Source organism: Lycorma delicatula, chromosome 13 (assembly GCF_047948215.1).
Source record: "Lycorma delicatula isolate Av1 chromosome 13, ASM4794821v1, whole genome shotgun sequence".
NCBI classification, from domain to species: Eukaryota; Metazoa; Arthropoda; class Insecta; order Hemiptera; family Fulgoridae; genus Lycorma; species Lycorma delicatula.
The window spans coordinates 34,501,020-34,523,972 of NC_134467.1; the positions used below are offsets into that span (position 1 = coordinate 34,501,020).

A 22,953-nucleotide genomic window follows, 5' to 3' on the forward strand; every position below is an offset into this window, starting at 1 on the left:
AAAGCGTCTACCAAAATATGTTCAGAAACGCTTAGTTTACCGCCTTTCCGCTATTTTAAAGTACCAATAGAAAGGGTTTGTCACTCCCCCCCCCCCCCCAACAAAAAAGAGACGAAAGTTTGGAATAGTTAAATATATTTTAAAATATATACCCAAAAACTCTATGAATTACAGGTTAAAGAAATTTTTTTAGAAAGATTTTTACATATCACTTATTATTTTAGCATTTTATTATTATTATATAAGTGAATTAATTAAGATGTACGAATTTTTAAGGGCAAAATCAATTGCTATAACTTGCGTAAAGATTAAAATTGATGTGTATTAATCTCGATTCAACATAATCACTGTAAAAATTAAAATGACATGTCACCTGTTGTATTTAACAAAATCACTTGTATGTAAATTTGAATTTTTAAATATTTTATATAAGAAGTAGCTTTAAGTGTTAAAGAATTATTTTCTAATTTAGTTTGAATTTTTTTCTAATAATTTTAATTATTTTCAGGAAAGACATGAAATATAATTAATTTCTTTATAAAATGTGTACATACATCATATTAATCAGGAATAACATTATTTCATCTTATTTCATGGTGTTGTTTTTTTTTTGTTTTTTTTTTTTTTTTTGACGAATGTATGAAAATCAGGTTATGTAAACAAAAACAAGTACATAAAATTAAAAATTCGTAAAATACCCACGACGAAATAAACGTTAAGTAAAAAAAATATTAACTAGAAAGACAGAAGAAACATATATACTGCAGCGCTCCCTGGTGGCCTATAATTATAAAACTAATCTAAGAATTTTCTCTAAGGTGATACTGATGTAATGCAAAAAAACCGCGTCAAAATCGGCCCAGCCGTTTTAGAGAAACATATCGACAACAGCGCTCCCTGGAGGCCTACAACTGTAAAACACGTCTAAGAATATGCTCTGAAGTGATAACTATGTAAACTAAAAAACCGCATCGAAATAGGTCCAGTAGTTTTAGAGGAAAATCGTATCACACACACACACACACACACACATATATATATATATATATATATACACATACATACATACATACATACATACACACACACACACACAGACAGAGTGAGAAACACACACACAAAACCTCTTCCCCAAACGCATATACAATCTTAGTTCCGTCGTGGGTAAAAATTAGTAATGTAGACTTCGAAGCATTGGCAAAAAATATTATTTTTCGCAGGTTATTTACAAATATGTATATTATTTTTATTAGTTTTGCACAAAATTTAAAAAATACCAATTTTTTATCGATTTATATATAATTTCTCTTTATATATGTCTATAGCTGCTATCGCAGTATACGCTATATTGTTTTAGCCGTGAAAGTAAAACTAATATTTATATTTCTAAGGTTTGAAATTTATTGATTCAAATATATTTTAAGATGTTTTGTGATTACTAAAGAAAATCAAAACTCCTATTCAATCTTTAATAGTAATAATGAATTAAATTAAAACAGTACAAACATGCACACAAAAAAAAAAAAAATTACTACGAATTCATGTTTGTAACGAATTATCTTAGAAACTTCTAGAAGCATTCGAAGGTTATGTATAGCAGAGTTATGTCCGAATTTTTATTTATTTTATAAATATAATTTAACCAAACTTAGCTTTGTTTGCTTTCCTGGCTAACCTTGACTAATTAACATAGTAATGTTTTGAGTATTTAAATAATACATTCAATAATTATTGCAATTATTTGTCATTATTTAAATAATCAACACATTACTGTTAATTAGTGAAGGGTAGCGAGCGTAGGTTAAGTGTGGTTAATTTATATCTATAATTATAAGCAACAAACTTTGGTTTATTGTTTAAATAATAAAGTTTTGCTTTAATTAGTCGAGGTTAGCGAGCGAATCGAACGAAGATTAAGTTTGGTTAAATTATATTTATAAAGTAAATAAAAATTTGCACCTACACTGCTGTTATACATAACCAACATTCTAATTTACGTATTAAAATCAAGTATTAAACATTATATAAAATTACACGCTTTTTATAATATGATAAAATTCGATATTAATTATGTAATTAAACCCTTACAGAGCTAATAATAAATCATTATTTATAAATTAGTAGTGTAATTAATCTTAAATTAAAAATTAAATAACATATTTCATTTTTAAATTAATGTATTACAAATAAATAAAACCATTAGCACAAATAATATATATATATATATACATACCCATCAGTTAAAACAAAATTATTTTTACTTGCATAAAACAACACGCACATTCATATTAGATTTCGTTAAAACATTGTTTCACGTCTACAACAATGGCAAGAGACTGATCAACGGAAATACTGTTACACACGTTCGTACATCTCCGCGTATAATCGTTCACTTTCGTTGTAGGTACGGTATACAACTACTTGTAGATTAATGTACATGTCTGTGCTGTACAGCTAGCTGTTTACGGTTTTAAATTTATTAAAAATATACACATACATATATACGCGCCCGCACGCGCGCGCGCGCTCACACTCACTCGTATAGTCAAAAGAAATAAAAAAAAAGTAAAATTTTAAGATAAACAATTATTATAATTCCGATTAAATCAAATTATTAAAAGAAAAAAAAAAGAATATTACATTTGTAAATACATACGTATTAATATTTTGTTTTATTATGAAAACATATTTATGTAAATAAACTATTATTTTAAAAAAAATAATAAGTTAACTTGAAATTAAATATTTACAGTATTCTAAAATGTTTCTTTTTGAAAATAATTTTGAAGCAATTTTTTAATAAATATCAATTTATGTTGAATTTTTATAAAATATATTTAACATTTAGAAAGGAAAAAAATTTAGTTATATATAAAATAAAAGAAACAATTGTATATATTAATCCCAAAAAAAACTCATACTGGTAACGAATTCATTAAAACATTTGTAATATAAAACACTTGTTAGAGTTACGGAAAGGATTGCCAGAAATCAACTCTTATTACAATTTTAAAGGGATATTAACCTAGATTCCAATTTAATTAAAAAAATTTCAAATAAACAGATTTAAAACCATCTAATATTGTAGTGCAGATAATATTCTGCGGATTATTTTTCTCTCTCTGATGATATATATTACTATATTCTTTTCTCAAATAAATGTATAACAATTAAATGATTTATTTGTTAGACGAGTGACAGCAAAGAGGGGTCAGTATTGCAAACAAGTGAACGAAATCTCTCATTAATTCTAAACCGCCGATTATATTAACTTCAGCGACTAAGCAGTTTTAGGCGTTTTACAATTTTTTTTTAAAAATTCAGAAAAATTATTTTTCTTTCACTAAACATAAAATGTAATATATCATTTTTGTTTCAGAAAATAATGGATAGTAATAAACTAGCAGACCCGGCAATGCTTCGCTATTGCTACATATATATATATATATATATATATATATATATATATATATATATATATATATATATATATATAGAGAGAGAGAGAGAGAGAGAGAGAGAGAGAGAGAGAGAGTTTAAATGTTTAGATGAACACAATTGAAAATTTGTTAAAAATATTAAAAATCTGAACTTCACAAATTTGACGTTTCACTTATTCTCCTTCCCTTTTTCCCTTTCCAAATTCTCCCTTTCACCCATATCCCTCATCCCTCTCCAAGTTTCTTTTTTACCCTTTCCCGTTTTCCCCTTTTCCAAGTTTTCCATTTTCCCCTTTTTTCCTTTTGTCCGCGCGTAAATCGGTCCTTTACTTTTTTTTCTCTTTAGCGGACACACATACGAAAATGACATATATATATATATATATATATATATATATATATATATAGAGAGAGAGAGAGAGAGAGAGAGAGAGAGTTTAAATGTTTAAATGAACACAATTGAAAATCTGTTAAAAAAATTAAAAACTGAACTTCATAAATTTTACCTTTCATTTATTCTCCTTCCCTTTTCCATTTCCAAATTCTCTCTTTCACCCTTCTCCCTCATCTCTCTCCCAGTTTCCTTTTTACCCGTTCCCGTTTTCCCCTTTTCACAGTTTTCCATTTTCCCCTTTTTCCCTTTTGTCCACGCGTAAATCGGTCCTTTAGTTTTTTGGTCATTAGCTATATATATATATATATAGAGAGAGAGAGAGAGAGAGAGAGAGTTTAAATGTTTAAATGAACACAATTGAAAATCTGTTAAAAAAATTAAAAACTGAACTTCATAAATTTTACCTTTCATTTATTCTCCTTCCCTTTTCCATTTCCAAATTCTCTCTTTCACCCTTCTCCCTCATCTCTCTCCCAGTTTCCTTTTTACCCGTTCCCGTTTTCCCCTTTTCACAGTTTTCCATTTTCCCCTTTTTCCCTTTTGTCCACGCGTAAATCGGTCCTTTAGTTTTTTGGTCATTAGCTATATATATATATATATATATATATAGAGAGAGAGAGAGAGAGAGTTTAAATGTTTAAATGAACACAATTGAAAATCTGTTAAAAAAATTAAAAACTGAACTTCATAAATTTTACCTTTCATTTATTCTCCTTCCCTTTTCCATTTCCAAATTCTCTCTTTCACCCTTCTCCCTCATCTCTCTCCCAGTTTCCTTTTTACCCGTTCCCGTTTTTCCCTTTTCACAGTTTTCCATTTTCCCCTTTTTCCCTTTTGTCCACGCGTAAATCGGTCCTTTAGTTTTTTGGTCATTAGCTATATATATATATATATATATATATATATATATAGAGAGAGAGAGAGAGATAGAGAGAGAGAGAGAGACAGAGAGAGAGAGAGTTTAAATGTTTAAATGAACACAATTGAAAATCTGTTAAAAAAATTAAAAACGAACTTCATAAATTTTACCTTTCATTTATTCTCCTTCCCTTTTCCATTTCCAAATTCTCTCTTTCACCCTTCTCCCTTATCTCTCTCCCAGTTTCCTTTTTACCCGTTCCCGTTTTCCCCTTTTCACAGTTTTCCATTTTCCCCTTTTTCCCTTTTGTCCACGCGTAAATCGGTCCTTTAGTTTTTTGGTCATTAGCTATATATATATATATATATATATATATATATATATATATATATATATATATATATAGAGAGAGAGAGAGAGAGAGAGAGAGAGTTTAAATGTTTAAATGAACACAATTGAAAATCTGTTAAAAAAATTAAAAACTGAACTTCATAAATTTTACCTTTCATTTATTCTCCTTCCCTTTTCTCTTTCCAAATTCTCTCTTTCACCCTTATCTCTCTCCCAGTTTCCTTTTTACCCGTTCCCGTTTTCCCCTTTTCACAGTTTTCCATTTTCCCCTTTTTCCCTTTTGTCCACGCGTAAATCGGTCCTTTAGTTTTTTGGTCATTAGCGGACACACATACGAAAATGCCTTATATACATATATATATATATATATATATAGAGAGAGAGAGAGAGAGAGAGAGAGTTTAAATGAACACAATTGAAAATTAAAAAAAAAATAAAAAACTGAACTTCACAAATTTTACCATTCATTTTTCTTCTCCCATTTTCCCTTTCCAATCCTTTAGTTTTTTTGGTCTTTAGCGGATACACATACGAACATGCCTTATATATATATATATATAATAAAAAAGTCTATTTATATATTTGTTTGTGTGTTTCGTAAATATCTCGACACCGGCCCCACCTAGCGGGTATAGTTTTTGCAAAAATATTTATTTTCACGTAACTAATATTCATATTTTGAATACGAACCAAATCGGTCCATAAATATAATTTTTCTATATATCTCAACCCCAGCAACATCTAGCGGTTCCATTTTTAGCAGACATAATTCTTTGTTTCCATGTAAGTAAAATGTATTCTGAATATGAGGCAAATCGGACCATAAATACAATTTTTCGAAATATCTCAATGCCAGCGCCACCTAGCGGTTCCAAACTAATTCAGAAACCTTCAATGGCATGCGTCCAACCATTCCCCAAAGTTTCACTGCTATCGGATCAACGTTTTAGGAGGGCATATGAGACATACAGACAGACAAACATTCATTTTTATATACATAATCTTGATGAAATATCAACAAAACAAAATTCACTTTCGAATGTTTCAGTTCACATGAACCAAACAAACACTACCATAACCAACCTTCTATTATATACCAAATGTTCAAAATTTTTTTATTGATCAAGAAAATATACACTTTTTGCTACCTTACACTACCAGGAAAAATAGAATTAAATTATTGATACACTATATACGACATTTTGGATCTCTTAAGAACCCAAACTGAATTCATCCTCCGTATCTTCATGGCAATTTGATTTTCTACCTGACTTATTGGGCCTTAGAACATGTGGAAACACTGTGGATGAACACCACAGTTTCAACCTGGGTACCAAAAATGACAGCGGGATTTTTTCTGGGAATAGAAAAGACCAGGAACAACCGAAATCTGCACAAAACGCAATTTGATTCCTTGGAAGCGTACACGTTGATGTCCTAAATCTTGTGATTATTTTTTTAGAAGATTACAAAATGTGTCAGAAAAAAAACAGATAGAAATATGCCAAAGAGTGATTGTTCTTCTATGGACAGTTGTTAATGTCAGGATACATTACTTTCTTCAACAAATAATTCTCAACTACATTCTTCTTCAACTAATAATTCTTCTGCCTCAGGAAGATAGGCTCTACCCATTACGTTTCTAATCGTTGCTATTATCATTTCCCAAATTAGTTTGAGTAGGTTCGAACAATTCTTCACTACTCGAAGTTATACCGGATATCGAATATCTAAACTAGCAGAATATTATAGAAATCAAATTAATGTATATCCGCATTTTTTTCGCCGTCTAAATTACGTAAATAATCACGAATTCGACAAGTTCTTGATATTTCACTCATATTTGGTATCCAAAAAGCAGATGAAAAGTTTCAATTTAAGTTAAAAATCGCAAAAAATAGGAAAACAATGAAGCAATAAAAAGTCCTTTTCGGTACGCCGGAAGACGGAGGTAGATTTCGACCGGTGCTACTAGATAAAAAATATTTCCACCTTAAAATTAAGAAAAACTACAAATTTACTCAATATAACAATGGAAGCATGTGAAAAAAATTTCACATGTTTAGCAAACGACAAGCCCCATCTTCTTACAATTCCAGCAACATTTTAGTCATCCCTTGCCATAATAGTTAGTCATATCAAAAATTGTTCATGACAAAAGATTTAGTTAATGTTTAGATGACTAACGACCACTTAAAAACACATTCAATACTGTGTATATTAAGGGAAGTATGACATTTTTGGCTTCGAAACCCCATTTTTTGCACTCCGTGGGCCAATGGTTGGTCATATCAAAAAACTTTACTTAAGATACCTTTTAGGCCCTTATCCAAAGAATAGGAGGAAGTTTATAATTTTATAGCGACATTTTTTTGTCGAAAAAGCCTCCATTTCCACCCCATGGCTAGATTTTGCTCATTAAGCGAGATTTCAACCGAGATTTCTGGTCGTTATATTTTATACATCAATTTTGAAGTGATTGGACCAAAATTATATGAATTTTTGAACTGACGGTGGTTTTGGGGTCTGGGGTTTTGAAATGTGAAGATATGTCGAAATTTTTCGGAAGTCGAAACATGGTATCCATTACAATAAGTAGCTTTCTTATGAAATTTACCTAAGTAACTAATAGCTGATTAGAAAAAACATGCTCTTATTTTGTTGGTCTGCCAATCATATATAATATGCTAAAATTTATAAATAATAGGTATTTTTATAGAACACCTTTTCTTCTTTTAAATGTTATACAAAACATTAATTAAATTGTCTCCAAATTAAAGAAGCTGTAAGAGAATTAGAATTGACCGATGGGATGGGTTGTATATGTGACTTTAGCAGTTGAGACGCTCGGAAATGCATTCGCGACGCTTAGCAGATGCAGTTTTAAAAGCCTGAGACCTTGAAACAGACAAATGCACGGCAAGATGAATTTTGATCTCACCCAGTCGGTAGTACATTCATCTTCCGGGAATGTTAACCCTCCCTAAAATAAGGGTACTATGAGAGAGAAAGTGGTGACGTATATAACACCTTATTTGGCTGGGCCTAGTACGCCCCGAAGAAAAGGACGCTATATTGGTGATTAGGAGAAATTTTTTCGGATAACTTTCTCCAAACAATGTTGACGGATTAGATGGATTGAAATTTGGTACCGGCTTATGTGGAATGGATTTCAGACGTAAGAAATTAGTGGGGAGGTTTGCTTAGCAGATATGCTAGGTGGCTCGGAAAGAGGAAGGTTGCTGTACTAACGCAACAGATCACGCTCCGGACTGAAGAAATTACAAATACGGTCCTGGTCTGGTGAAAACTTGAAACTTGGGTTTTTATTGGATAAGAACCTCACATGAACAAACGATACTAAACGGTTAGTGCTAATAGAAGGTTTTTTACTCTCTCCCTCTACAAAAAAAATGATAATAAAATTTTATATCCAAAATATATATCCAATAATCTTTCTATGAAATCGGGTTCAAGACATTTATATAGCAATATTTTTATTATTATTATTAGATAAGTTAGAAACTAATTAAGAGGTATGAAATTTTAAATGCAAAATCATTTGCTATATTTTCGTAAAGATTAAATTTTACATATAATAACCTCGATTTCACATAATCACTGTAAGAAATTCAATGATATGTCAATTATTTTATTTAACAAAATCATTTTATGTATATTTGAATTTTCAAATATTTTGTACTAGCAGATCCGGCAATGCTTCGCTATTACTAGATTTGAGTATACATACAGATTATATATAGCTTAATATATAGGTAGTTAGGTATAAAATGCCGGCCTCCGTGACGCGAGTGGTAGCGTCTCAGTCTTTCACCCGGAAATTCTGGGTTCGAATCCCGGTCTCACACGCTACAAAATACTCATCTCATCCTCTACGGGAAGAATTGCTTGACTCCGGACCCGGAGGTTAAACAAAAACAAAAAAAAAGTAGATATTGATTAAATGAACATAATTGAAAGTTTGAAAAACATTAATAAAATGAACATTACAGATTTTCACAAATTTTAACCTTTCACTTTTCCCGCTTTTCTTTTCTCCCTTTCTCCATTTACATTTTACATATTCAGTCTTCCTTACCCCATTCCCCCTTCCACCACGTTCAATTATTTCCCCTTTCCCCTTTTATTTTTTTCATATCTCGTTTTCCTTTTTTCCCCAATTTTTTTTTTAATTTCCTCTTCTTCCTTTTTATGTCTTCTTCTCTTTTACCTTTTTCGATTTTTCCCTTTCTCCCTTTTTTCCCACTCGTAAATCGGTCCAGTAAATTTTTAGTCTATAGCGAAAATAAATATCGGAAACATTGAAATGGAATCGTAAAATATTTATTATAACGTGTGTTGCTTTTACGACCAACAGATGGCGCTGCTTTTTCAAAAAAAAAAATTGTTATCTGTCTAAGGTATGATATATTACTTAAAGAAATAGTAGATATATAAAAACACGCGCGTAATCGAATGCAACGTTGTGTAAAAATTTTTCAAAGCAGTCGGTGAAGAACTTTCGGAAATTTATAATTTTAAACTAAAGAACATTTAAATTTTTATTTATATAGAAGATAAGTAAGATAAGATAAGTTATAGGGGAATTTCCGTCAGACTTCAAAAAAAGTGTTATAGTAATGATACCTAAGAAAGCAGGGGCAGATGAATGTGACGAATACAGAACAATTAGTTTAACTAGTCATGCATCAAAAATCTTAACTAGAATTTTATACAGAAGAATTGAGAGGAGAGTGGAGGAAGTGTTAGGAGAAGACCAATTTGGTTTCAGGAAAAGTATAGGGACGAGGGAAGCAATTTTAGGCCTCAGATTAATAGTAGAAGGAAGATTAAAGAAAAACAAACCAACATACTTGGCGTTTATAGACTTACAAAAGGCATTCGATAACGTAGACTACAATAAAATTTTCAGCATTTTAAAAAAATTAGGGTTCAAATACAGAGATAGAAGAACAATTGCTAACATGTACAGGAACCAAACAGCAACAGTAATAATTGAAGAACATAAGAAAGAAGCCGTAATAAGAAAGGGAGTCCGACATGGATGATCCCTATCTCCGTTACTTTTTAATCTTTACATGGCACTAGCAGTTAATGATGTTAAAGAACAATTTAGATTCGGAGTAACAGTACAAGGTGAAAAGATAAAGATGCTACGATTTGCTGATGATATAGTAATTCTAGCCGAGAGTAAAAAGGATTTAGAAGAAACAATGAACGGCATAGATGAAGTCCTACGCAAGAACTATCGCATGAAAATAAACAAGGACAAAACTAAAGTAATGAAATGTAGTAGAAATAACAAAGATGGACTACTGAATGTGAAAATAGGAGGAGAAAAGATTATGGAGGTAGAAGAATTTTGTTATTTGGGAAGTAGAATTACTAAACATTGACGAAGCAGGAGCGATATAAAATGCCGAATATCACATGCACGAGCCTTCAGTAAGAAATATAATTTGTTTACATCAAAAATTAATTTAAATGTCGGGAAAAGATTTTTGAAAGTGTATGTTTGGAATGTCGCAAAACAAGTCCAATGTAAACTTGGACAATCGGAGTATCTGAGAAGAAAAGATTGGAAGCTTTTGAAATGTGGTGCTATAGGAGAATGTTAAAAGTCAGATGGGTGGATAAAGTGACAAATGAAGAGGTATTGCGACAAATAGATGAAGAAAGAAGCATTTGGAAAAATATAGTTAAAAGAAGAGACAGATTTATAGGCCACATACTAAGGCATCCTGGAATAGTCGCTTTAATATTGGAAGGACAGGAAGAAGGGAAAATTTGTGTAGGCAGGCCACGTTTGGAATATGTAAAACAAATTGTTACGGAAGTAGGATGTAGAGGGTATACTGAAATGAAACGACTAGTACTAGATAGGGAATCTTGGAGAGCTGCATCAATCCAGTTAAATGACTGAAGACAAAAAAAAAAGAAGATAAGTTGTGTCGTTCGTACGTGGTAATTAATTATTTTATAAAGTCGCTTACATTCAGGAAAGAAGTAAAATATAATTAATTTCTTTATAAAATGAGTATTTTCATTAAACAGTAACGAAATTATTTCGTAGTGGTTTTTTTTCTTATTGCTTACAATTTGAAAACAAGAAACGAAAATCAGGTCATGTAAAGAAAAAAAAATAACATAAGGGAGGTAAAGAGTGTATGAGAGAGTTGACAATATTGTTAAACGGAAAAGAAGAAAATACATGAAATTGCATTCATAAATGACTGTTGCTCTTGTTTCGTATGAGTGCATTGAAAATATTCTGTGTAGTTTTACAATGAAATACATGGTATGTCAGAAAATCGTAATATATACTAAACATGAACAGAACAAATCCCCATACTACTATTCTTAAAGATTGCTCTTTACTAACATGAAATTTCCTTTTAAATCTCTTCAGCCGCTGGTTTGTTGTTTATTACCTTTTGTCTACACATCAAAACGTTCTATATATTGATGATGAGACGAAGTAAACTGGGAATCCAAGTGTTTATTACAAAGAGTAAAGATTATGTGTAAATTATCTTTGTCATTCGTGTTTTTATGTGTGTTTCCCTACGTACTTGTATTTCAGTGTGTTTTCATATATACCAGGGCTTTTATAAATTATCTTAAAATTTTTAAATATATAATTATATTATAGTCATTTATTACTCATGAAAATTTGAATAGATGCACAGTATTTTGATTTAGGATATTTGAAGTACAGTTGGCATTACTAACAGTACATTGGAGGGGTTATTATACCGAGAATGGGTGTCGTAGATGAAAAAAAATCCACCATCTTTGTTGCACTGCGGTTATTAACTGTCTGTTCTTTTTTTATTTTTTTTAAGTTTTAAAAAAACTATTTTTCAGTATTCATTACCAATAACTTTTTTCTATTTTATATATTAAAAAAAATCTTGTACTTATAAAGATATAGTTGCATATTGGAATGAACAACGATTTAAAATAATTAAAGTTTACAACAAAATAATTGGAGAAAATTTAAAGTCGAGTAGGTATACTTTATACCTACTTTGCCCAAACGGTTTTTTTGCCCAGACGGGCAAAAAAGTTTCTTTTGCCCGGGCAAAGTTTCTTTGCCCAAACGGTACGTAATTATGAAAACATCAAAATAAACTTGAAGAAAATAAAAATCACAGTTCGTTCGGAATATTTCAAAAAAGGCTATCGTAAAATTTTTAACATTCATTACGTTTTGAGGTTACAGTATTACGAATGTACTATTCACGTATGAAATAGTTTAGCTCAAAAATTTCAAAAGTAAAATTTATTAAATTTTGTGGCTCAAAGATATTCAAAACTACTTAATCAATTTCACTGAAATTTACATAAGCTGTAGTAGAATATCTGAAGTTGTGCATGTGAAAGTTAGATGAAAATTAGTTGAATTATTCATGAGGTAGGCTCAATTAAAAGACGAAAACGGCAACATAACCTCAATTTGAGGTTACGTTGACTGTGTAATGGTGTATTTTTCATACGCGTTTATACAGTGAGTCACAGTAGTAAATCGAAACATGTTGCTTATGTATAGGATCTACTCGTTAATGGTAGGTACAAGGTTTGTTTAGAAAATAATAGAACATTTTTCAATACGCGCCAACGGAGATATTTAGTGACGTGTGGTTGGCAGCATTGTGTTCCGCATAACGTCTTTGGTAGCCAAACTCGTTTAGTTTTCGTGTTATTGTTATTTGAGTGCAACGTGTTTAAGTGATAGTTATAGCGATTTTTGTAATGTGCGATTTTGGGGAGCAACAATGGAACGTAAAATTTTGCGTGAAACTGGGGAAATCTTTTACAGATACCTTTAAACTTTTGAAACCACTTTACGGAGATGACGCTCTGGATCGTATGCACTGTTATAAAGGGTTATCACGATTTAAAAGTAGTCGTCAGTCAATTGAAGATGACTCTCGACGACCAGGAAGGCCTTCAAATTCAACAGATTACACCTATGTTCAGAAAATCAATCTTCTGGTGGCTGAAATTGTCCGATTGACTGTTAGAGAACTTGCAGAAGAGATTAGCATGTCAATTGGATCATGTCATAACATTTTGTTTGAAAAATTTAACTTGCATCGAGTTTCAGTAGTTTTTCCCTCGTTTGAGGACCGAATAGCAGTAAGTACATCGACTGGAAGTTTGTCGGCAACTTCTTGAACAAACTTTTTGAACTTAATGGAAGACGAAAGCTGGGTTTACGTTTACAACATTGAGACAAAAGTTAAATCATCACGAAGGATCGGCAAAGAATCTCCAAGCCCCAAAAAAGTTCATCACTCTTGATATGCTATGTTTTTTTTTCCAATTTAATGGAATTGTGAATTTTTAATTCTTGCCTCGAGGTAAAACCGAGGCAAAAAATGTGAACCGTGCATTATTTTCAAGGTGTTTTACAACGGTTACCTAAAAAAATCCGCAAAAAGGGCATGTAGGATGTAGAGGGTATACTGAAATGAAACGACTAGCACTAGATAGGGAATCTTGGAGAGCTGCATCAAACCAGTCAAATGACTGAAGACAAAAAAAAAAAAAAATTGTGTTATCATATTTAGAGTGTCTAAAATATGTCCTCCAGTAAAGCCCATCAGGGATTTGAACGGAGTGTGGTGTGTGGAACGGTATAGTCACAGGATGTTGTAATATAAAGAAAAATTTCTACATACTTAAATACTTTAATCTTTGTTACCCTATTAGCCAATATTTTTTTTGTTTTAAATATTGCATTTATGGAATGAGATGTAATTTTATTCACAGTTAAATCAAATTGTTTATGAATAAAAAAAAAATTATTTTGAAACTAATATTTTTTTTTTTTTTTTTTTACTTTTAAGGCCGCAAAGGACCACTTTAGTAAGAATAATTCAAGTCTCTTTTGCCGATCTTTTGGCCTTTAAGTTCTTAGCTTTTACTTTCTCGCAATATGTTTTTTTTTTTGTCTTCAGTCATTTGACTGGTTTGATGCAGCTCTCCAAATTCCCTATCTAGTACTAGTCGTTTGATTTCAGTATACCCTCTACATCCTACATCCCTAAAAATTTGTTTTACATATTCCTAACGTGGCCTGCCTACACAATTTTTTCCTTCTACCTGTCCTTCCAATATTAAAGCGACTATTCCAGGATGCCTTAGTATGTGGCCTATAAGTCTGTCTCTTCTTTTAACTATATTTTTCCAAATGCTTCTTTCTTCATCTATTTGCTGCAATACCTCTTCGTTTGTCACTTTATCCACCCATCTGATTTTTAATATTCTCCTATAGCACCACATTTCAAAAGCTTCTAATCTTTTCTTCTCAGATACTCCGATCGTCCAAGTTTCACTTCCATATTAAGCGACACTCCAAACATACCTTTCAAAAATCTTTTCCTGGCATTTAAATTATTAATCCCAATCCCAATATTATCAATTAATCCCAATATTTAGTCATTCTTAATGATCTTGCTTTACTATCCTCTTCTGAATAAACCCTTTTTGTATAATTAAAAGTTCTTACTTTAAAATTGGTATTCGGATCTTTAATAACAAATTTTAATATTTCAGATTTATTAAGTAAATCTTCGTAAGTCAAATTTAATTCTTGCATTCTTCTTTAATTTCTTTGATCCATAATGGCGGATTTTTTAAAGACCAAAATCGATGATCGATAATTCTCTTAATAATCCTATCCTGCGGTAATCTTAACAATGTGCGCAGAAATAAATTCGCTTCTTTTTCATAGTATCAAGGATTCCAAGTTTTCGTACAGAAATTTATTAGGCAATAATCTGTACTGATTTTCGTGTTTATATTTATATGAAACTAATATTTTTAAAATTTTTTTTTATTACTTTTAAGACCATAATGGATCACTTTAGTTTTTTTTTTTTTGGCAAGTTCTTTCTTTTCTTGCTGATTTGTCCTTTTTCAGCTTTTCTTTTTTGCCAGTAATTTCTAAGGGTTTCAGATCTTCTTGCCCTTTCTTGTTCAGAGTACACCCGGCTTATTGTTTTCTTGGATTTTGATAGTAATCTTATTTCTTTATTTTTAAATTTTTCACAGTTTCCGGTTTTCGTTTTTAGGTTGTCACGGGTTATGTCTAATTCCTCCATGTCTTTCTGTACTTCGTATAACCAGTTCGGTCTGCTTTTCTTGTTCCAGAAAAGTTCGATTATCCGTCTGATATGTCCTAGAAAGGAAATTCTCTTCTTTCTAAATTTATTAGTTATCGGGATGATAGTTTTTTAAATCTCTTCGTTTGGAATAATTCTCCAAATCCCGTCTTTTTTAATGTTTTTCCCGATGCATCGTCGTAGAATCTGTCTTTCAATCTTTTCCAGTTTGTCGGTAAACCTTGTCTGGTACGGTCCAAATATGGTTTCGCATCCGTAAAGTATTTCTGGTCGGATAACTGAGTTATAATGTCTTATTTTTGTGTTTATGGACATGCGTTTTTTGTTATAGATGTTTTCTGTTTTTATTGTGGCTTTGATGAGTTTATTTATTCTTTCATTCCAGTTTGGATTTTCTTGGAGGTTGTGCGTGATGTTTTCCCCCAAATATTTAAAGTTTCCTACTAGTTCTATGTAATTATTGTTTATTTTTACTTTGCTTATGCATAGTGGGTCTCTCACCATAATTTTGCTTTTTTCGTATGAAATTTTTAGACCGATTTTTCCTGCAATCTCTTCCAGTGTTGACAGTTGGTATCTGGCCTCTTCTATATGTTGGGCTAGTAGGGCTAAATCGTCCGCAAAGCCTAGCCAATTTACTGAGATACCTTTTCCTATTTTAACATTGTCTTTATTTAATTTTTTCCAATCCCGTATTATAAATTCAAGGGCACAGTTGAATAAAAGCGGTGACAGTCCATCTCCTTGTCTCAGTCCTGTTTTGATGTCGATTGGATCAGATATTTCTCCTCTGAATTTAACCTTGGATTTGGTATCCGTTAGTGTTAGTCCGATGATTTTGACTAGTTTTGGGTGAAGCCCTAAATTTCTCTTATTTTTAGCAGGGATTCTCGATGTACACACTCATATGCTTTCTTGAAATCAATAAAAGTCACTACCAGTTGTTTATTCCTAAGTTTATGATACCCTATAATTAATTTTAAATTTAGAGTTTTTTCTGGGCAGCCCGCCATGGTCTAAATCCCCCTTGGTATTCCCCTAGTTCTTGTTCCAGTTGGTCTTTGATTCTGTTGTAAATTATTCTTGATAGAATTTTGTAAGTGCAATCTAGTAAGGAAATTCCGCTATAGTTGTCAGGGTTGGTTTTATCACCTTTTTTATGTAAAGGGTGGATTATTGCGGTTTTCCATTCTTCCGGAAATTCCTCTTTGTGCCATATTTTTACCATTTCTTTGTGGAGATTTCTGTGTACTTTTTCTGACGCGTTCTTCCATAATTCTGCAGTCAGGAAATTTTCTCCACTTGCTTTGTTGTTTTTCATTTGCTTCAGAACTATCTTTACTTCTGCTAATGTTGTGGAAGGATGTTTTCGCTTGGTGTTTTAATCTGGGTATTTGTGTTTATTTCCAGAAGTTCTTTTGGTTCTTCACAATTCAGAAGTTTTCTAAAGCTTTCCCTCATGATGTTGGCATTTTCTTTATCAGTGTGTGCCAGATTTCCTTCTGAATTTCTTAACATTAGTGTTGGGGCATTAAATGTAGTTTTCTTCAGTTTAAAGTTTTTGTAATATTGTCTTGTATTATTTTTATGGAAGTCTTCCTCAATCTGTTCTAGTAATTTCTTGTGATACTCCCTCTTTTGATTTCGGATTATTTTTTGTGCGAGTTTTCTTTGCATTCTTAGTTTTTGTTGGTTCTCTAACTAATATTTATATGTTAATATTTTTATTTTTTATACAAAAATTGTTAGAACATGTGTGCCAAGTTTTTTTAATATAATTCTCAATTAATTTTGTGAGCAAGTTTACAAATAAAAAAATATTATAAAATCAAAAAAATTAATAGAAAAAAAAACGTTTACGTTTCAGATACATATTTATAAATATGTTTTTGTGTAAATAATGCTATCGAAATATTGGACAATCGAAGTTGAATATAACCAACACAAATAAAATAAATAGAAAAAATAATAAAATACAGAAATACATTCAAATAATACAATATATTTTCAAATAATATTTGATGTATAACGTCGTACATTCATTGATGAAATATGAAAAATAAATAAGTCACATTGCAGTATTCTCACAGGTAACCGACTGTACAAAATCATATTTTATCAATCTGATTTAGCAGACTTGTGGTAGATATAGTCATGATAAATATCTATAGTCACGCAACAATACAATATTGAAAATATAGGAAGTAAACTATTTATATAAATAAGAATTTATATTAAAATATTATATATATTTTGAAATAATCCCTACTGAAATTACATAAAATATTTTAGAAAGTACATTTTCATTTACCTATTTGTATTAAGTTAAATAATGAACTATTAAAATTTATTGCAGCTCACGTAAGGAAACTTTTCATCTGTTATTTCATGGGGAAAATAAAATTCTAGTTTATTTTTATTTGAATATAAATCAGCATCAGAGATTAAAAAAATTTAATTTAATTGGATGTAGAAATATTATTGAATTTCAGGGAACGTAATTTTCGTTTGTTTTCAAAAACCGGGAAAATGACTGAAACAATCATTACGAAAGTTTAACTCTAGTTTTCTTGTGAACCCCGGAAACCTTTTTTTTGTTAAAGTTGAAACCTCACCCCATTTTCACTATTATATAAATCATAAATTAAATAAATATACCTAAATAATCTAGAACATTTTTTACTAATTTTAATCCACTACCCATCGGGTTGTTCTAGTGGTAAACGCGTCTTCTCAGATCAGCTGATTACAAAGTCGAGATTTCAAACGTTCAGATCCTAGTAAAGGCAGTTCCTTTAATACGGATTTGAATACTAGATTGTGGATACCGGTTTTCTTTGGTGGTTGGGTTTTCAATTAACCACGCTTCTCAAAAATGACCGATCTGAGACTACAAGACTACACTTCACTTTCTTTTTCATTATTTTTTTTTTTTTTACCTCCGGGACCACGGTTAGGTATTTTGTTCAAAGGGATGAGATGAATGATTTATAGCGTGTATGAAAATGTCATGCCTGATCGGGATTCAAACCCGGGATTTACTGATGAAAGGCCGAGACTCTACAGCTCGCCCCATGAAAGCCGGCACATTTCACTTACACTCCTACATATCATCCTCTGAAATAATACCTGCTTTATCCCGTAGGCGAAAGAGGAGGAAAAAACCGCTATCTATATTGAATGCCATTGTCAAAAACGATCATCGACTATGTCAGTATCGACTTTTCAGAATTATGTGATTTACTAAACGAAATTTAACTGTCTAAAATAGACTAATTTGTATTACTATTGTAATATTTGAAAAAACCAATTAATCTGTTAATAAAATTAAAGGAAATGACGAATAATTAACAAGTTTTGATTGTTTGAGAAATATTAAATTTCGATATTGACATCGATTTCTTCAGAAAGTTGTAATGTGTTTCATTAAATTTAGTGTCATTGGCTAATCGAGTGGTGACCATTGATTTTATATTTTTTATATCCCTTCCCCCGATTCGGACCCTCACAGTTAGGTATAACACAGTCGTCCAAGGGAATACTCTAATGGACCTTCCCGCCCACCAGCTGAATATCCAGCAAGGAAGGTCGACTTGCCGATTGGATCGTTTACTTTATGCCTGTCTCTAACCCTCAGGAAGAAAACTCCAAATCCTGCAATGCCGTAATCTTCATCCCCCTTCTCATGGGCTGGGTCTTGTTCTTTTGAGTGCCTTATGCCTTAAATGGGGAGTCCCTACGGGGATCCCCATCAGGACTCTAGTCTTGAATCGAGCGGAGACCTTTTCCATTTTTAGCCCCTGGAAACTACAGTTCAGGTATTATTTCAGAGGATGAACGAAAATGATATGTATGAATATAAATGTAGTCTTGTACAGTCTCAGTTCGACCATTCCTGAGATGTGTGGTTAATTGAAACTCATTCACCAAATAACAGCGGTATCCACAACCTATATTCAAATCCTTATAAAAGTAACTGCCTTTACTAGGGCATGAACGCTGGAACTCTCGACTTCCAAATCAGATAATTTGGCAAGACGCGTCCCCACTAAACCAACCAGGTTGTTCCGGGCGGCGACCCAAAGGAACAAAACCTCATGCAACCAAAGCAGAACTCTGTAGATTTTTATTTACTGATCTGGGAAGTTTTATCAAGGTAAGCCATAAATAAAATCTCGATAGATTAAACTTTCAATTTTGTATTAAAACTTTTCATAACGTTCAGGTCGGCGAGGTCACAGGTACGGATAAAAAGAGGTCACCAGAATTTGTGATCATACACAACGTGAATCTATGTGAGATTTCAAAGACTTTAACAGCAACGTATACGCTCTGCTCAAAATCGAGTTCAAAGATAGAAAGAAATATTATAGGTCTCAAATCAACTTTTGATTATCACCTTGAAATTGACTATCTGGATTTCATAAATATTCAAATAGTTAACAATTATAAAATACATAACCATTGCAATTCCAAAAAAATTGAATGATTAAACTCCTGGACTTTGCTGGACTGGGAGCTAAGTACTTAATAATCCTTTTGATTTCATTCTGAAAATACATTATTTATCTAAATATTTCATTCTAACTACTAAATTGTAATAATAAAAAATATAAGAGCTACAGTCAAAATATTACTTAAAAAGCTATATACAATATTTTTAAGCTCTTTACGCATATAGCACAGAGCGAAGCGGCGGCAAATTTATATAAATTTGGATACAAATATTAAGGATTTATATGAATAAAAATGAAGAAAACCTAAAACTGAAAAGAATATATATTTCTCTATAATTTCCTCTTAATTTACACACAACAAATCAGTAGTTTTTAATTACGGTGTTTGAAAAATAAAGAACTGAAAAAACAAGAATTGATGATATAAGATCTTTAAATGTTTACTAAAAATAAAATAAAATTCATCAACTCTTACTGCAATAAATATTATATTAATAAGAAAAAGGAATTAGTTCTTGGTATTATTGGCCTTTAAAATAATACTTAGAATATGGATTTAGTAGAAAATAATAATTGCAACAGAATTTAACTTTTATATTTAACAAAATTCTGACATAAAGAATAGATTTAATTTTCGAATCATTTAGCACCCCATTGATACTAATACAATTGTATAAATAAAGTTTCAGTTACCAACAAATTAAAAATATATTTTCAAGTACTTTCGGAGTTGTTACTCTATCATCAGGGATTTCTTATAAGATGTTAATTCAAAATTCATATGTCATATGTATAATTATATTTAAATTAAAACTGTGATGTACATAATAACCAGTCAATAAATAAAAAAATATTTTATACGTCAATAAGACTGTAATGTCATATCTGTAAGATGTTTACGACATAGTCGTAAACATTTTACGGACATGATGTTACAGTCTTATTGACGTTTAAATAATTTTTTTTATTTCTTGACGACTGTTTATTATGAACGTCACAATTTTAATTTAAATATAATTATACATACACATATAAATTTTGAATTTACATCTTATAAGAAATTCCTGATGATGGAGTAACAACTCCAAAAGTACTTGGAAATATATTTAAAAATATTGGTAAGTGGAACTTTATACAATTACAAACTAGTAGAGATATCGCATTTGTAATAAAATAGAGCAGTAAGTCAGATTTTATAAATTGTAATATTTGTAATCAGTAAATTAATTTTCTCTCTTTCTTGAAAAATACTGTGATAAGTCTATTTCTAAAATTAAATAAAAAAAGCAAAAGGATTCAGTTAATTTACTATTTTATTACATTACTAGCAGACCCGGCAATGCTTTGCTACTGCTCGATTTGAGTATATATGTTGATTAAATGAACACAGTTGAAAGATTGATAAAATATTAATAATATAGAAATTTCAGAATTACAAAAAAATTAACCTTTCACTTTGTCCCATCTTCCCTATTTCCTTTTTACTTTTCTCCAAATCACCCTTTCTCCCATTTCCTCTAGTTCCCTTTTCCCCTTCTTCTCTTTTTCCCTATTTCCCTTTTTACAACGATTCCCTTTTAACCGCTCTTAAATCGGTCCAGTAGTTGTTTAGTTTATAGAGGACACTTATACGAACATTGCCTTTTATGAATATACAAGAAGAAAGTCGGTACATTTGTTTGTTTCGTAAATATCTCGACAGAAAAATATTTTTCTTCACATAGATAATATATATTCTGAATATGAGCCAAATCGGGTAATAAATGCAATTTTTCTAAATATCTGTATACTAGCGCCATCTAGCAGGTTCATATTTTGCATAGGTATTTCTTCCCATGTAAGTAACACATATGATAAATACAATTTTTCGAAATATCTCGACTCCATTTTTTTTTATGTAACTAATATGCATTCTGTATATGAGCCAATTCGGAACGTAAGTAAAATTTTCCAAAATATCTTTGTCCCGACGCCACCCAGCGAGTCTAAACTAATTTAGAAACATTCGCAGGCGTTCGCACAATAACTCACGAAAGTTTCATCGCAATCGGATGAATGGTATAGAAACGCATACGGGACAAAAAAAACAAACATTTTTATAAAAATGAAGAAGATATATATTTATATATTTTATATTGATATAACATTACACAGGGTCATTCACGGGAACCAGATATTTTTGAAGTGAGTTGTACTCGGGCGTTTGTGGTGGGAGGGGATGGTGTTTGACATTTCCTTTTTTCATAGCATTTACACTTTAGTCGTTGAGATGGAGCTGTAGTCGCTATACCAACGTCTGTACGCGTAAGACAGTTTTGTACGAAATGACAAATCCGTAACTGCTGTTCAGCGAGATTTCCGCCGTCAGTTTAATATCCATCGTAATGCAAGTGTTGCTTCTCGTAACACAATATCGCGATGGGTAAACAACCTTCGAACAAGCGGTTCAATATTGAAGAAAAAACCACCAGGTCCCCGACGAACTGCTAGCACTCCGGAGAACATTGAACGAGTAAGGGAAGCCATTGTCAGAAGCCCACGCCGCTCTATTCAGAGGCATTCAGCAGCGCTTCGAATGAGCACAATTACGGTAAGACGACTTCTGCATACAGACCTGCATTTCCATCCTCAAGATAGCCGTCGTGCAGCAGTTAAACGAGCAAGATTTCACGCAGCGATTACAATTTTTTCGACAAATGCTTACCGTTTTTGAAGAAAATGAAAATTTGTTATTGTTAATGAGTGACGAAGCCCATTTTCATCTGAATGACTTCGTCAACAAACAGAATTGCCGGTATCGGGCAGAAAGAAACCCACATCAGCTTCACGAGAGACCACTTCATAGCCCAAAGGTGTCTGGTGTGCAATAGGAAAGGTCGGTGTTATTGGACCAAATTTTTTTGAAGAAAATGACGCTGCCGTAACTGTAACAGCTGATCGTTACATTGGGATGTTGAATACGTTTTTCATCCCTGAGTTACGAAACCGGGGAATCGATTTTCAAAATGTGTTATTCCAGCAGGATGGATCTACAACCCACACAGCGAGGACAACGATGGCTGTTCTCCGTAACTTGTTTCCGGGACGGATCGATTCCAGATTCGGCGACATTCCTTGGCTCCCTCGGTCCCCCCGACTTGAGTAGTTGTGATTTTTTTCTGTGGGGCTTTCTGAAATCGCGTGTGTACGGCAATAAACTGCGTACATTGGAGGACCTAAAGATCGCAATTCGTTATCACGTCACTCAGATTGATGTAGACATGCTGCAAGAAATTGAGGCCAGTTACCGTGAAAGGCT

The 22,953-nt window shown here is 31.7% G+C and overlaps 1 protein-coding gene and 1 long non-coding RNA gene across 2 annotated transcripts in view; both read right to left on the bottom strand.

Annotated features, from left to right (window-relative positions):
• The window catches only part of LOC142333736 (uncharacterized), a 261,824-nt gene extending 259,558 nt beyond the window's left edge, over positions 1-2,266 (bottom strand). The window contains exon 1 of the long non-coding RNA XR_012758673.1: positions 2,234-2,266. This is a non-coding gene — a long non-coding RNA (uncharacterized LOC142333736). The remainder of the gene's footprint in view (positions 1-2,233) is intronic.
• Positions 1-22,953, bottom strand: part of LOC142334053 (metabotropic glutamate receptor 2-like) — a 794,082-nt gene that overhangs the window by 770,365 nt on the left and 764 nt on the right. The gene's annotated exons all lie outside the window — the stretch shown is intronic.